The sequence below is a fragment of the Scylla paramamosain genome, chromosome 26 (assembly GCF_035594125.1).
Source record: "Scylla paramamosain isolate STU-SP2022 chromosome 26, ASM3559412v1, whole genome shotgun sequence".
NCBI classification, from domain to species: Eukaryota; Metazoa; Arthropoda; class Malacostraca; order Decapoda; family Portunidae; genus Scylla; species Scylla paramamosain.
In genome coordinates, this window is record NC_087176.1 from 3316520 (window position 1) to 3330000 (window position 13481).

Here is a 13481-nt window from a genome sequence, read left to right on the forward strand (position 1 = left end):
GTTTAGGTTAGGTTAGGTTAGGTTAGGTTAGGTTAGGTTAGGTTAGGTTGGGTTAGGTTAGGTTAGGTTTGGTTTGGTTAGGTTAGGTTAGGTTAGGTTAGGTTTGGTTTGGTTTGGTTAAGTTTGGTTAGGTTAGGTTAGGTTAGGTTAGGTTAGGTTAGGTTAGGTTTGGTTTGGTTTGGTTAAGTTTGGTTAGGTTAGGTTAGGTTACGTTAGGTTAGGTTAGGTTAGTTCAGGTTAGGTTACGTTAGGTTAGGTTAGGTTAGGTTAGGTTAGGTTAGGTTAGGTTAGGTTTGGTTGGGTTAGGTTAGGTTAGGTTTGGTTGGGTTAGGTTAGGTTAGGTTACGTTAGGTTGGGTTAGGTTAGGTTAGTTCAGGTTAGGTTACTTTAGGTTAGGTTAGTTCAGGTTAGGTTAGGTTAGGTTAGGTTAGTTCAGGTTAGGTTACGTTAGGTTAGGTTAGTTCAGGTTAGGTTAGGTTAGGTTAGGTTAGGTGGACTTGACTTGCCTGATTTGCCGGCTGTACTCTCATCCCTTGCTTGTAATGATTATAACTTCAGGTTGATTTTTTTTGTTCGTTTGTTTTGTTTGTTTCCTGCATGTCTCTGTTGTTCACTATCTATATCTTTGTTTATAAGAACATAGGAAAGTAAGAAATAAGGGAAGCTGCAAGAAGCGACCAGGTTTATACGTGGCAGTCCCTGTATGAAATATACCTACCTATTTCCATGTATCATCCCCATCCATAAACCCGCCTAATCTTCTTTTAAAGCTAGTGCTTACCACTAACAACATGATTGCTGAGTCCGTTCCACTCATCCACCACTCTATTTGAGAACCAATTTCTTTTTATCTCTTTCTTAAACATAAATTTTTCAAGCTTGAACCCGTTATTTCTTGTTCTGTCCTGGTTGTTGATCTTAAGAATTTTGTTTACGTCTCCCTTATACCACTTAAAGACTTCTATCAAGTCCCCTCTTAACCTAAATCTCTCTAAAGAATGTAAATTTAACAGCTTCAATCTCGCCTCGTAAGGAATACTCCTCATCCCCTGTATCCTTTTAGTCATTCTCCTCTGTACTGATTCTAATAGACCTATATCCTTCCTGTAATGTGGGGACTAGAACTGCACAGCGTAGTCTAGATGAGGTCTGACCAGCGCCATATATAACTTTAATATTACTTCGGGCCTTCTACTTTTAACACTTCTAAAAATGAATGCTAATACCCTCTTTGCCCTGTTTCTGGCCTCTATGCATTGCTTTCCTAGACGGAGTTCAGAGCTAACTATAATTCCTAAATCTTTTTCTTACTGTGTGGGTTTCCTCTACCTACGCTAAGTACTTTGCATTTGTTGATATTAAACTGCATTTGTCATCTGTCCGTCCATTCGTTCATCCTATCTAAATCTGCCTGCAAGGTGATGGCATCCGATTCTGACCTAATTAATCTACCTATCTTTGTGTCATCCGCAAATTTACTAACATCACTGCTAATTCCACTATCCTGGTCACTGATATATATATTGAAAAACAGCAATGGCCCTAATACTGAGTGTGTGTGTGTGTGTGTGTGTGTGTGTGTGTGTGTGTGTGTGTGTGTGTGTGTGTGTGTGTGTGTGTGTGTGTGTGTGCGTGCCTGTTTTTATTTTGCTTTGCTTTGTTTCGTTTTATTTTGTTTTGTTTTATTTTGTTTTGTTTTTCTTGTCTTTTTCTGTCTTCGTTTTCCCTTCCTGTCTCTCTGTCTGCCTCTATTCGTATTTCTGTGTGTGTGTGTGTGTGTGTGTGTGTGTGTGTGTGTGTGTGTGTGTGTGTGTGTGTGTGTGTGTGTACGCGCGCATCAAAGACTCATGCGCCAGTTGATTATGTTTTCTTTCTTTCTTTCTCTCTCATTTTGCTTTTCATTATTATTTGTCGTGACGGAAAGAAAGATGTTATTTCTTGCTGGTGGAGTGGTAATAGTATCTTCATTATCATTACTCGTACTGCATGTGACTTAGTTTGGTAGTATCGTCTAACCACCACTGGCAGGAGGAGGAGCGCGTAGAGGAGGTTAAGTTTTATGCCTCTTTTATTGTTCATTAAATTCGTCTATTGTTAGTTAGATCATTTAATTCCCTTGCCTTTCGCCTGCGGTTCGATTCCCATGTTTTTTTTTTTTTTTTTTTTTTTCGTATACATACATACATATATTTTTTTTTATTTATTTATTTTTTATTATTTTTTTTTTTAAGGATTAGAAGAGTTATGAGTGTGATATTCCCACTAATAGTTAACCCTTTCGCTGCTACGGTTGTCCTTCGTCAGCCTTCCTTGTAATGTAAGAACAGTTTGCATGGAGACACAAGAGAAAATAGACAGCAGAAGGCTGCTTCTGTCTTTTCTACGCTACAGAAAATATTTATGAAAGCTTAGCAAAAAAAAAAAAAAATAGTGTCTAGTAAGTTATAAATATTGAAAGGTATTTATAAGCAGTCATAGTGTTAAAGGGTTAAGAACAGACTGAGGTGCCCAGTTTGGTGCTATTCATTGAGACTGTTTGGGACGGGAAGGGCAAAGCATGTGAGGGATTCCAGTGCCAGCCAGCCACGCTCTGCCACGTCATATTCCTGTGTTGATTGTTTTGGTTGAAGTTATTTTTTTTCAATCCTATTCAAATTGTAAGTCGTCAGTCATTTTGTGGTGGATGGTCCAAGATTTATCACTGAATTGCCTTTCATTACCGTGGAAAAGCGAGACAGACAGACGGACGGACAGACGAAATCCGACAAGTATAATGCTGTGGTGGATAATGCAAGATTCATCACTAAAATTTACCTTATCACATTGAAAAGACGAGGCGAACAAAGCCCAGACAGACAGACATACAGGCATCGAATCCATTGAATATAATTTTTACCATAATTCTTCATGCTAATTGGTGTAATGTATTAAATGCATTATGTTAATATCCATTACTTGTCAGTGCAAGCCTCGATTTTTTCACGGCGATAAATGTTCGCTTGCATTAAATACTTCTTGGAATGCAGGTGAGAGTTAATGCGGCAGTGAACAGCTCGTGGATTATGCCTTGCTGTGGTGACCAGGAAAGTCTGCTGCTAGTTAACTTACTCATGAAATATTTAACGAGTGCGTGCGTGTTTATCCCCTCAGAGAGAGAGAGAGAGAGAGAGAGAGAGAGAGAGAGAGAGAGAGAGAGAGAGAGAGAGAGAGAGAGAGAGAGAGAGAGAGAGAGAGAGAGAGAGAGAGAGAGAATTTAGATTCCTTGGTTGTTAAATATTATGATCTACGTAATGTTCCTGTGAAGACAAGAGAATATTCAACCTACGCAAGATGTGTCTGCTTTGAGAAAGGAACAGATCTCTGTCATCAGATATTTTTTTTTTTGAGACTGAAAAGAAAGAAATAGAAAATATTAAGGGCCGGACCTGAAAAAAAAAAAAAAATAGACATTTTTGCGATTAAAATATTTCTCTTTAAAGTACAGAATTGTAAATCTTGATTAGTAAAAGAAAAATATTCATGTGAAGAGTTTATATTAATCAATAAAGTGTTCCTTTTACTTGTAAACTTTATTTAAAAGAAATATTATTACATTTAAATATAATAATGTATACACTTTGCCTGTGGACACAAAAGACTGTTTAACAGACGCACAATGTGTCTCCTTTAAGTAAGCAAACTTACCTCTGTTACGAGATGAAAGTTTTCAAATTTAATTGTTTTCTGGGTCCAGGCAAGGGGAAAAAATTAATATTTTTGCGTTTGAAAATTTCATGAAAAGTAGGAGAAAAATATTGATATAGAAAGTTTATATCAGTAAAGTGGTTTTTTTTTTTTTAATCTTCTTAACTTTGTTTAAAAAGTGCAATATGGATAAGTTAAAGGAAATTATTTATTGACAAGGGATTCTGAAAGAGAGAGAGAGAGAGAGAGAGAGAGAGAGAGAGAGAGAGAGAGAGAGAGAGAGAGAGAGAGAGAGAGAGAGTAAGGGAGCATAAAAGGGCATGAAATAAAAGCCACAAGCAAGCGAGGAAGCAGGCTGTGTTATGTAGAGTCACTTTCTAATCACTTTTCGCTGCGTGGTCTCCTTCGTGGTGTCACGCGGCGCGGGAGTCACGTAACTGCTCCCGGTAATTTTTGGCACGTCACTGCGGTTTCATTTTGCCTTTTTATTATTTCTTTCGCTGCATTTTTTCATGACTGTTTGAAGGAGTGTGGAGGGTGTTGCTACGGGTGTGTTGCCATGTGTGTGTGTGTGTGTGTGTGTGTGTGTGTGTGTGTGTGTTGGTTGCTGGGTGGGTGGGTGGGGTGTGTCCTTGCTTTCCACCGCTGACCAAGAAAGCTAGTAATTTAGAAGCCAAGAAAATAAGGTCGCCAGGATTTGATTACTAAGGAAAATAGTCACCAAGGTTTTGCAGTCACCAATGAGGATAGTGGTCAGTAAAGATGGGGTCACTAAGACGGTCACCAATATAGAATGACCAGGAGTGTCACCAAGAGAGAGATAGAACCACCAAGATAATCACCATGAAAGGTACGCTCACCAAAACAATCACAGGTTAAAGACTCACCAGTGTAACCACCAGGAAAGACACAATGAACAGTTAAACATAGAATCATCAAAATATAATCACAAAAAAAAAAAAAAAAAGATTAGCGTCACCAAAATAATCACACGGAGAGAATCACCAAGAGAGCCACCAGGATAGAGTCACCAAGAAAGGCAGGACTCACCAGGATAACCACCAGGAAAGACAAGAAACCAACAATGAACGTAGAATCACCAAAATATAATCGAAAAAAAAAAAAAAATAGCGTCACCAAAATAATCACACGGAGAGAATCACCAAGAGAGCCACCAGAATAGAGTCACCAAGAAAGGCAGACTCACCAGAATAATCACGTAGCATCACCAAAATATAACCACCAACAGATGTACGGCCACTAAAAACACAATCACCAAGAAAAACAGAAAAGACAGAAACACCAAATAAAACAGCACAACAAAACAATATGGCCACCGGGGAACATGAAGTCACCACAAACAGATTCTAGGCAGGGCAGTCACCAAGAAGCAAGTAACACCAAGGAGGATAGACAGTAAACTCACTCACCAAGGATACTCAGTTAAATAATGAAATAAGCTTCTCTCCTCTCCCACTCTCCTCTCCCACTCTTCTCTCCCACTCAGCCTCCACTTTTATTACGTTCCGAATAAGTGCCACAGTTTCCTACACGAGAAGGTTCTTAAGGCAATGGGCTGTCTAATGAGTGAGTCTTTGCTAAGCTCTCATTCTCATTGCTTTGAATTTACTCGTCCTTCGTTTGCATTTGTTTAATTAGTTCTCATTCGCTTAGTGTAATTTCGCCCTCCCTGTGTTGTGCCTCTCCCTGTTTATTCCAAGTGCCTCAGATGTCTTATGCGTCCCTTGCTTGTAGAAGGAAGGTTGTTTGTTTTGTCTCCTTTACGTTGTTAGCTATTTTATTTATTTATTTTCACGTGTTTTTGTGTTCCGCCAGGTAATTTTTATGTTCCGGTTGGTAATTCTTGTTTCAGCTCTTTTAGCGGCTCACGTGCTCCACCTTTATGAAATGTTTGAGATTGTTTTACTGTGTGCATCCTCTTACAGAAAAAAAGCACATGGTTGCTGTAGGCGAGGTAAAGCGTTTATGAGATTAACCACAATACTAAAACTGAAATCCTAAAATGTACATCCGAGAGATCACTGAAATTGAAACCCCAAAATATTTATACGCTGCTAATGACGTTCCTCAACAATGACACGGTGGTAATTGCCGGTATTCTTAGAGAGACGTAGGTTAAGAGGTGACCTGTTGGAAGTCTTGAAATAGTATAGGAGTTATAACAAGGGGGACGTAAACAAAATTCCCAGGATCAGTAATCAGGATGGAACAAGAAATAATGGGTTCGAGCTTGAAAAAATTAGGTTCAAGAAAGAGGACAGAAAGGAAATACATTATCAAGTAGATTGGCAGAAGAGTGGAATGGATGAATGCAGTAATTAAGTTGTTAGTGCTGATCCATTCGGGAGATTTAAAAGATTAGAACAAATTTATAGATGTGAGTGATAAGTAGAAATAGGCATGTTTCACACAGGGACTTTCACGTGTAGGCCCTGATGGCTTCCTGCAGCTTCCCTTATTTCCTTATATTCTTATGCTTCCATGTTCCTAAAATCACCAGTCCGCGAGTCTCATGGTTTCCCCTCGTTGCCTTCTCGTTTGTTCCTCGTCGTGTGTTACCCCTGCCAGCATTGCGTCCGGCAGATCCAGGCAGCGTCACATTTACAGGGGTGGGAGGCGCCAAGTGCTCCCTCTGGCTATTATCTGCCAGGCTGTGTAGACTCAGTAAATATGCCTCACTTCTTGGACCCTAATGAGTGTATGATACTTCACATTTTACTTGATTTAATGGATTCTAAGCTCATTTTTTTTATTTCTGTATTTTTATTTTCTATCGTCTTTTTCGTTCTTTGTTTTTTCTTTTTTTCTTTTCTTTTACTTCTTGTTTTGGCTTTCCCGTGTTTCCTTTAATTGTTATTTTCCTTCCTTTGTTTTGTTTGTTTTATCGTTTTCATGTTTTCCTTTCTGTACTATTACTTTTCTCCTCTCTCCTTCTGTTTGTCTTTTCTTTGCCTCTTTTTCTTTTGTTTTATTTTATATGAGTGTCCTATTTTTTTTTTTTTTCCTCTTATGTTTGTCTTTTCGTTGTTTGTCTTTTCTTGTTTTCTTCTTTATGACGATGACCTTTTCTTTTTCCTCCCGTTTGTCTTTTCCTTACTATACTTTTTCTTTTTTTTTTCTTTATGACGATACTGTATTCTTTTTTACCTGTGTCTTTTTTTTCCTTTTCTTTTCTTATATGTAACGATCCCCTGTTCATTTCCCTCTGCTCTTTATCTTTTCCTTAACATTCTTTTTCCTTTTTTTTCTTTTACGTCATGGTAATCGCATTTTTCTCTACCTATTTATCTTCTTTCCTTTTTTTTCCTTTTTGTTCTCTTACATGGGATGATCACCTGTTCATTTTCCCTCTCCTGTTTATCTTTTTTCTTACTTTTTTTTTATTTTCTTCTTTAATATAACGATTTTTTTCTACATTTTACGCTTATGAAATGAAACTACAGGGGAAAAAAAATTCAAAGACTCTAAACATCGACTGTATAACTTTCTACCTTCACGCAAACACTCTCTTAAGGGGCAAGAAGTCAGGTGGTGTTTGCTCTTCCTTTGTGTTCCTTCGTGGTGCAGAAACCTTGCAGCGGTCAGGCGGAGGACGTGAGGTTGCTCTCATAACACAGCGCTTCAGAGTACACGGGTCTTGAAACGCTTGTCTCGTATCGGGTTTTGAAGCTTCGTGGATGTTGGTTTGTTGTTTTGCTTTGCCTTGCGTTTTGTCTGCAGTTCGAATCCCGTGCAGCTTTTTTTTGGGGGGGTGGGGGGTGGGGGAGGGGGAAATAGGAGAGTCTTATTTTCTTTTCTTTTCTTTTCTTTTTTTTTTTTTTTGTCTCGCGTTCTTTTTTTCTGTACGATTTGTTTTTGTTGTTTTTTTCTTTGCCTTTATTTCTCTTTCCCCTTTATCCTCCAATATGTCTTTTCTCCTCTCTTTGGATGATTTTTATTCGATACACTTTTTTTGTTTCATTTTTTTTTTTTATAGTTTCGTCCATTTCCATTCTTTTCATTTCCTTTCTATATGCTTTTCTTTATTCACGTAATATTTTGCTTCTATTTTCTGATTTCTATTTTTAGTTTTTTTTTTTTTCTTTACTCCGTCACTTTTTTTCTTATTTCTCTCTGTTCCCTTTTCCATGTTCCCGTTTTCTCACTTCACAAAGAAACCTTGGAATAGAAGAAGTTTCCGTATATTTTTCCACCTTTATTTCTTAACTTTTTTTCATTTTCCTTCGTTCGTCCTATCATTTATTGCCCTTTTCTTCAGGTTCTTCCCGTCATCTTATTTCTTTATTTACTTTTTTTTCTCTAGGTTTCTTTTCCTCTCCTTCATTTCTCCTTTTTTCTTTTTCTTTCTTCATATTTTTGTTGTCATTTCTCTTCTCATTTTCTTTCCCCATTCATTTTTTTATCATACGTTCTTTCTCCCATGTCACATCTTTCTATACATTTATTTTTTTCGTTTTTGCTCTTCCTTTCTTTCTTTGCTCCTATTCCCTCTTTTCTTCGTGTCCTTGCAATCACCTTCTCTATTTTGTTCCTCTATTCATTTTTCTTTCTTTTTCTTTATATTCTTCTTGTCTTATCGGTTATTTCTATGCCTTCTTCGTTTTCTCTTATTTTGCTTCTTATTTTAACTTTTCATGTCTTTCTTTTTTTTATATTTTTCACGTTGTGTCATTTCCTTCTTCGCTTTCTTTTCTCTTCCTTTCCTTTTTTTCCTTTTATTTCGTCGTATTTCATCTTTGCTTTTGTGTTCCTTCATTTTGCTTCTTCATCCATTTTCTCCTGTTTATGTTCATCCGTCATGTTTTTATTGTTTTTTTCTTCGTTTTCTCTTCCTTTCATTCTTTTCTTCCATTTCCCCATTTTCTTCGTGTCTCTTCCTCTCCTGTCGCTTTTTTTTTTTTTAACTGTTTTCTTCGTTTTCTGTTTCTCTTTCTTCATACCTTCCATTTTTCATGTCTCCGCTTCTCTTTACATTGTTCCTGCCTTGTTTCTTTCTGCACCTTCTTCGTTTTTCTCTTCCTTTCATATTTTCTTTTTTCCTTCGTTTCTTTACCGTGACGTTTCTCTCTCTACATTATTCCTTCATCCATATTCTCCTTTCCTCTTCATATTTTTCCTGATATAACTTTTTTTTTTTTTCGTTTTTGTTCTGTTCCCTTCCTTGTATTTCCTCATTCTCTCGTTTTTCTTCGTCATCTTCCACTTCACAACATATGAGTCAGGGTTTCTGTCTCCCTTTCTTCCCTCCCCACTACCCATTACTCAGCAGGCTAATGGTGTCTCGTGATTGCTGCTGACGTAGGCGTGGATGCGGCTAGGCAAACACGGGGAAAGGTTGAGATGAGGCGTAATGATTAGCTGGTATTGTAAAAAATCTTCGGTATATTTTTAGCGTAAAGTTTGTATTCTAAGTTTTTATCCCGTAAAATTGTTCTTCTGGTGTTACTTAGGTTGGGTTGTGTTCGGTTTGGGTTTCAGTTGTGTTGTGTTGTGTTGTGTTGTGCTGGGCTGCTTGGGTTGGGTTTTGTTGGGTTTGTGTTGTGTTGTGTTGTGTTAGTTGGGTTGCGTTGGGTTGCTTGGGTTGGGTTTTGTTGGGTTTGTGTTGTGTTGTGTTGCGTTGTGTTGTGTTGTGTTGTGTTGTGTTGTGCTGGGCTGGGTTTGGGTTGGTTTGTGTGAGGAAACTTTAAATTAGGTTAGATTGTTTTAGTTAAGTGAGGTTGAATTATGTTGGTTTGCGTTGCGTTGTGTTTGGTTAGGTTAAGTTAGGTCAGGTTAGATTTGTTTTTGGCTAAGTTAGGTTAGGTTAGGTTAGATTTGTTTAGGCTAGGTTAGGTTACGTTACGGTTTTTAAAGTTAGGTTTAGTTAAGTGAGGTCAGGTCACGTCTGATGAAGTTAAGTCTGATTCCATTAAGTTAGTTTAGCTTCGAAAAAAAGTTATGAAGTTGGGAAATATTTATGGTAATCTTTCATAGGGGGATTTTTATGGATGGAATTTACATAAACACAAGAAAACACACAGCCGGAAGCCAGCCAAGCCCTAAAAAATGAGAGAAAATCAATCCCGTTTGAATATTGTCGGGAAACGCCAGGAATTTTAAACCAGATTATCATCACAAATTCTCCTTCTTTTCCCCACAAAGTTTCTTCTGAATTTGAAAGTAGGAAGAGCCACCTGGTTCAGAGAGAGAGAGAGAGAGAGAGAGAGAGAGAGAGAGAGAGAGAGAGAGAGAGAGAGAGAGAGAGAGAGAGAGAGAGAGAGAGAGAGAGAGAGACGAAGAAGCGCCGTAAATTATGGATATTTGTCAACATATTTTAATATAACTTAAGAGACAAAAAAAGAACTAGGAAAAATAACATACATTGTATAATATGACAAAAGAGACTGTATAAGAGAGAGAGAGAGAGAGAGAGAGAGAGAGAGAGAGAGAGAGAGAGAAGAGAGAGAGAGAGAGAGAGAGAGAGAGAGAGAGAGAGAGAGAGAGAGAGAGAGAGAGAGAGAGAGAGAGTAGGGGGATTTTCATTAGACAGTCGTGGTTACAGGATGAAAGAAAATAAATAGTTTAAAATGCATGATTCCAGAGAGAGAGAGAGAGAGAGAGAGAGAGAGAGAGAGAGAGAGAGAGAGAGAGAGAGAGAGAGAGAGAGAGAGGACTGACCGACCGACCGACCAAGAGAAATACCATCACTTCGCTAACTACCCAACCATTCATTCACCCAGTCATCCATTCATCCCAGCCATCTGTACCATTTAGCTCCACATCGATTGGAGGGCAGGGCTGTGAGCTGCATTCCCACCTGACAGTCACGCCGCTCGGCCAATTAGTCGGCCTCGCCACGGCAGGTCTCGTGGTCACCGCTGGAGATCTTGGGGATTTAAATTTCAGTTAGAGTGTTGCATGTTGGGTATTTTCCTTTATTTCCTCACTTTATGTTTTTTTCCCTTTCTTTGTTTTTTTTTTCCTTCTGGTTTCTGGCTACTCTTTTATGCTTCGTCGCTCGATGCTTTTTTTTTTCTTCTTTTTTTTCCTCATTTTCTTTGTCTTCTCTATTTTCATATATTCCCATTTTGTCTGTCCCACTTTTTGTTATCTTCTGTTATTTGGTATATTTCATCTTTTTCATTTATTCTCTCTTTCTTCATTCCCCTCTTTCCATCCCATTTTTATTCTATTCTGTTATTCGGTACATTTCCTCTTTTCCCTTTTTTCCTTCTTTCTTCATCCCCATTTTCTATCCCAACTTTTTTTTTCTGTTCTCTTATGGCATTTTCCCTTTTCCCTTTTCCCCCTAGTCTTCCATTCCCTACCTATCTGTCTGTTCTGTTATCGTACTTTCTCCCTTCTCTTTATCATCCTTTTTCTTTTTACTACCTTGCGGCGCCACACGACTCAGTACAGGGAAATGCTGTCACTGAATCAGCCAGCGCACTTAGCAGGCTTCTCATCCGCCAGTCCGCTAATTGACATATAATAACCCACCTAATCTAACCTAAGCTAACGTAACCTAATCTAACCTAACCTAACCTAAGCTAACGTAAGCTAATCTAACCTAACCTAACCTAACCTAACCTAACGTAACCTAACCTAACCTAACGTAACCTAATCTAACCTAACCTAATCTAACCTAACCTAACCTAACCTAACCTAACCTAACCTAACCTAACGTAACCTAATCTAACCTAACCTAACCTAACCTAACCTAACCTAACCCTAACTTAATTTAACTTAACCTAACGTGACTTGAACTATCCTAACGTAACCTAACCTAACCTAACCCAACCTAATCTTACCTAACGTAGTCTTACCTAACATAATTACCCAACCTAACTCCAATTAAACCAAATCCAGTCTTTATGTCATTTTAACCACCCATTCGACCAGCTAGTCTGTCATTCAGTAAGCTAGTCATTCAAACAGCCACACATACATACCCAGTCAGGCAATGCAGTAGATAACCAGACAGTCAGGTAGTCAGACAGTCACTCAAACAACGCAGAAGTCAATCAACCAGAAAATTAAAGAATCGACCAGTCAGTCAGTCAGTTAATCAGCCAGTCAGTCAGTTAGTCAGTCAATCAATAAAGACCCCACCAGTCAGTCAATTAATCAGGTAGTCAATAAAACCACACAAAAGTCACTCACTCAATCAGTCAGTCAGTCAGTTAGTCACATCCACCTCACATCCCATCACACTCACCGCCACTCCACTATCAGAAGTTGAAGAAAAGATAGTGCTGTCCTTGCTGAGTCTCTCTTCCTCGGGGACTTCTTTTGAGTCTGATTTAAAGGGCAAGGCGAGAAGCACCGCAGAATAATTGGTTTCCTCTCCCCAGCAATGCAATGAGTGGTGGACGAGGCTGAGGCGAAGTGGAGAATGGGGGAACGAAAACACTAGGAGGAGGAGGATTCTGTTGAGAGAGAGAGAGAGAGAGAGAGAGAGAGAGAGAGAGAGAGAGGAGAGAGAGAGAGAGAGAGAGTTTTCCTTCGACAGTCATTTTACAGGATGAAAGAAAATAAATAGTTTAAGATTCATGATTCCAGAGAGAGAGAGAGAGAGAGAGAGAGAGAGAGAGAGAGAGAGAGAGAGAGAGAGAGAGAGAGAGACTGTAATTCGAGTTTTTATTAGACGGTCGTGATTAAAGGATGAAAGAAAAGAAAAAAACATGAATCCAGAAAAAAAATAATAAAATACATGAATGCAGAGAGAGAGAGAGAGAGAGAGAGAGAGAGAGAGAGAGAGAGAACGTTGGCAAGCACACAGAACACTAAACAAAGGCGTTGCTATCGTTGTTATTGACTTGTCCTATTGATGAACATTAATCTCTCCACTGGAAGACACCCACTAATTAACAGTAATTCGACATGTTTTTAACAGTACTTCGACATGTTTATACTCCCTGCCTTAAATTTGCTTACTAACCCTTCTGGTATGTGGTCGCGTGAGTGTTTACTAACTACACGGTGCTCATAGAAGGTGGGAATTATTATTATTATTATTATTATTATTATTATTATTATTATTATTATTATTATTATTATTATTATTATTATTATTATTTTCTGTAGGAGGGACACCGGCCAGGGGCAACAACATTATATAAAAACTCCACTGAGGTGCATGTCCCCAGAGTCAAAAGCCGTAGTCAGGAATTAAAGGATTGTGTCTTGAAATCTCCCTCTTGAAGGAGTTCAGTTCATAGGAAGGAGGAAATACAGAAGCAGGCAGGGAGTTAAAGAGTTTACCAAATATGAATCGTTAATGATGAAATGTTAGTGATAATGGGAAAAATTTACTTCCATTAACACTGAAAGAGGGAATAAGAAGTTAATTTTGTTCGCTATTACTATTACTTATGCTACAAACTACCGTCACCACCACCACCCACCACTACCTCACCTCACATCACCGGCTTGCCAATCAAGTGACACTGACGACCACAGATCTTCACCTTCCTGTGTCACCTGTCAGTCTGCCCAGGTCACACAGCTCTCCGTCCACCTCCCACTCGTTGCTGCAGTGTGCCCATGAACCTGTCTTCCTCTTCCTCTGACGCTCTCCACTCTTCCTAATCGCCAGTTCCTTACGATGCCCTCCGATGCCGTCCACTCTCAGTAAATATCTAAAAAATTTCAGCTATCTTTTCTTTATATATTCTTAAAAAAATAATAATAATAAATAAAATAAATAACACACCACTTTAAAATTCGAACCAATTAAAAGCATATCCACAGGACTCGCGACTATACAGAAACTTCTCAGTATATTGAGCATCACG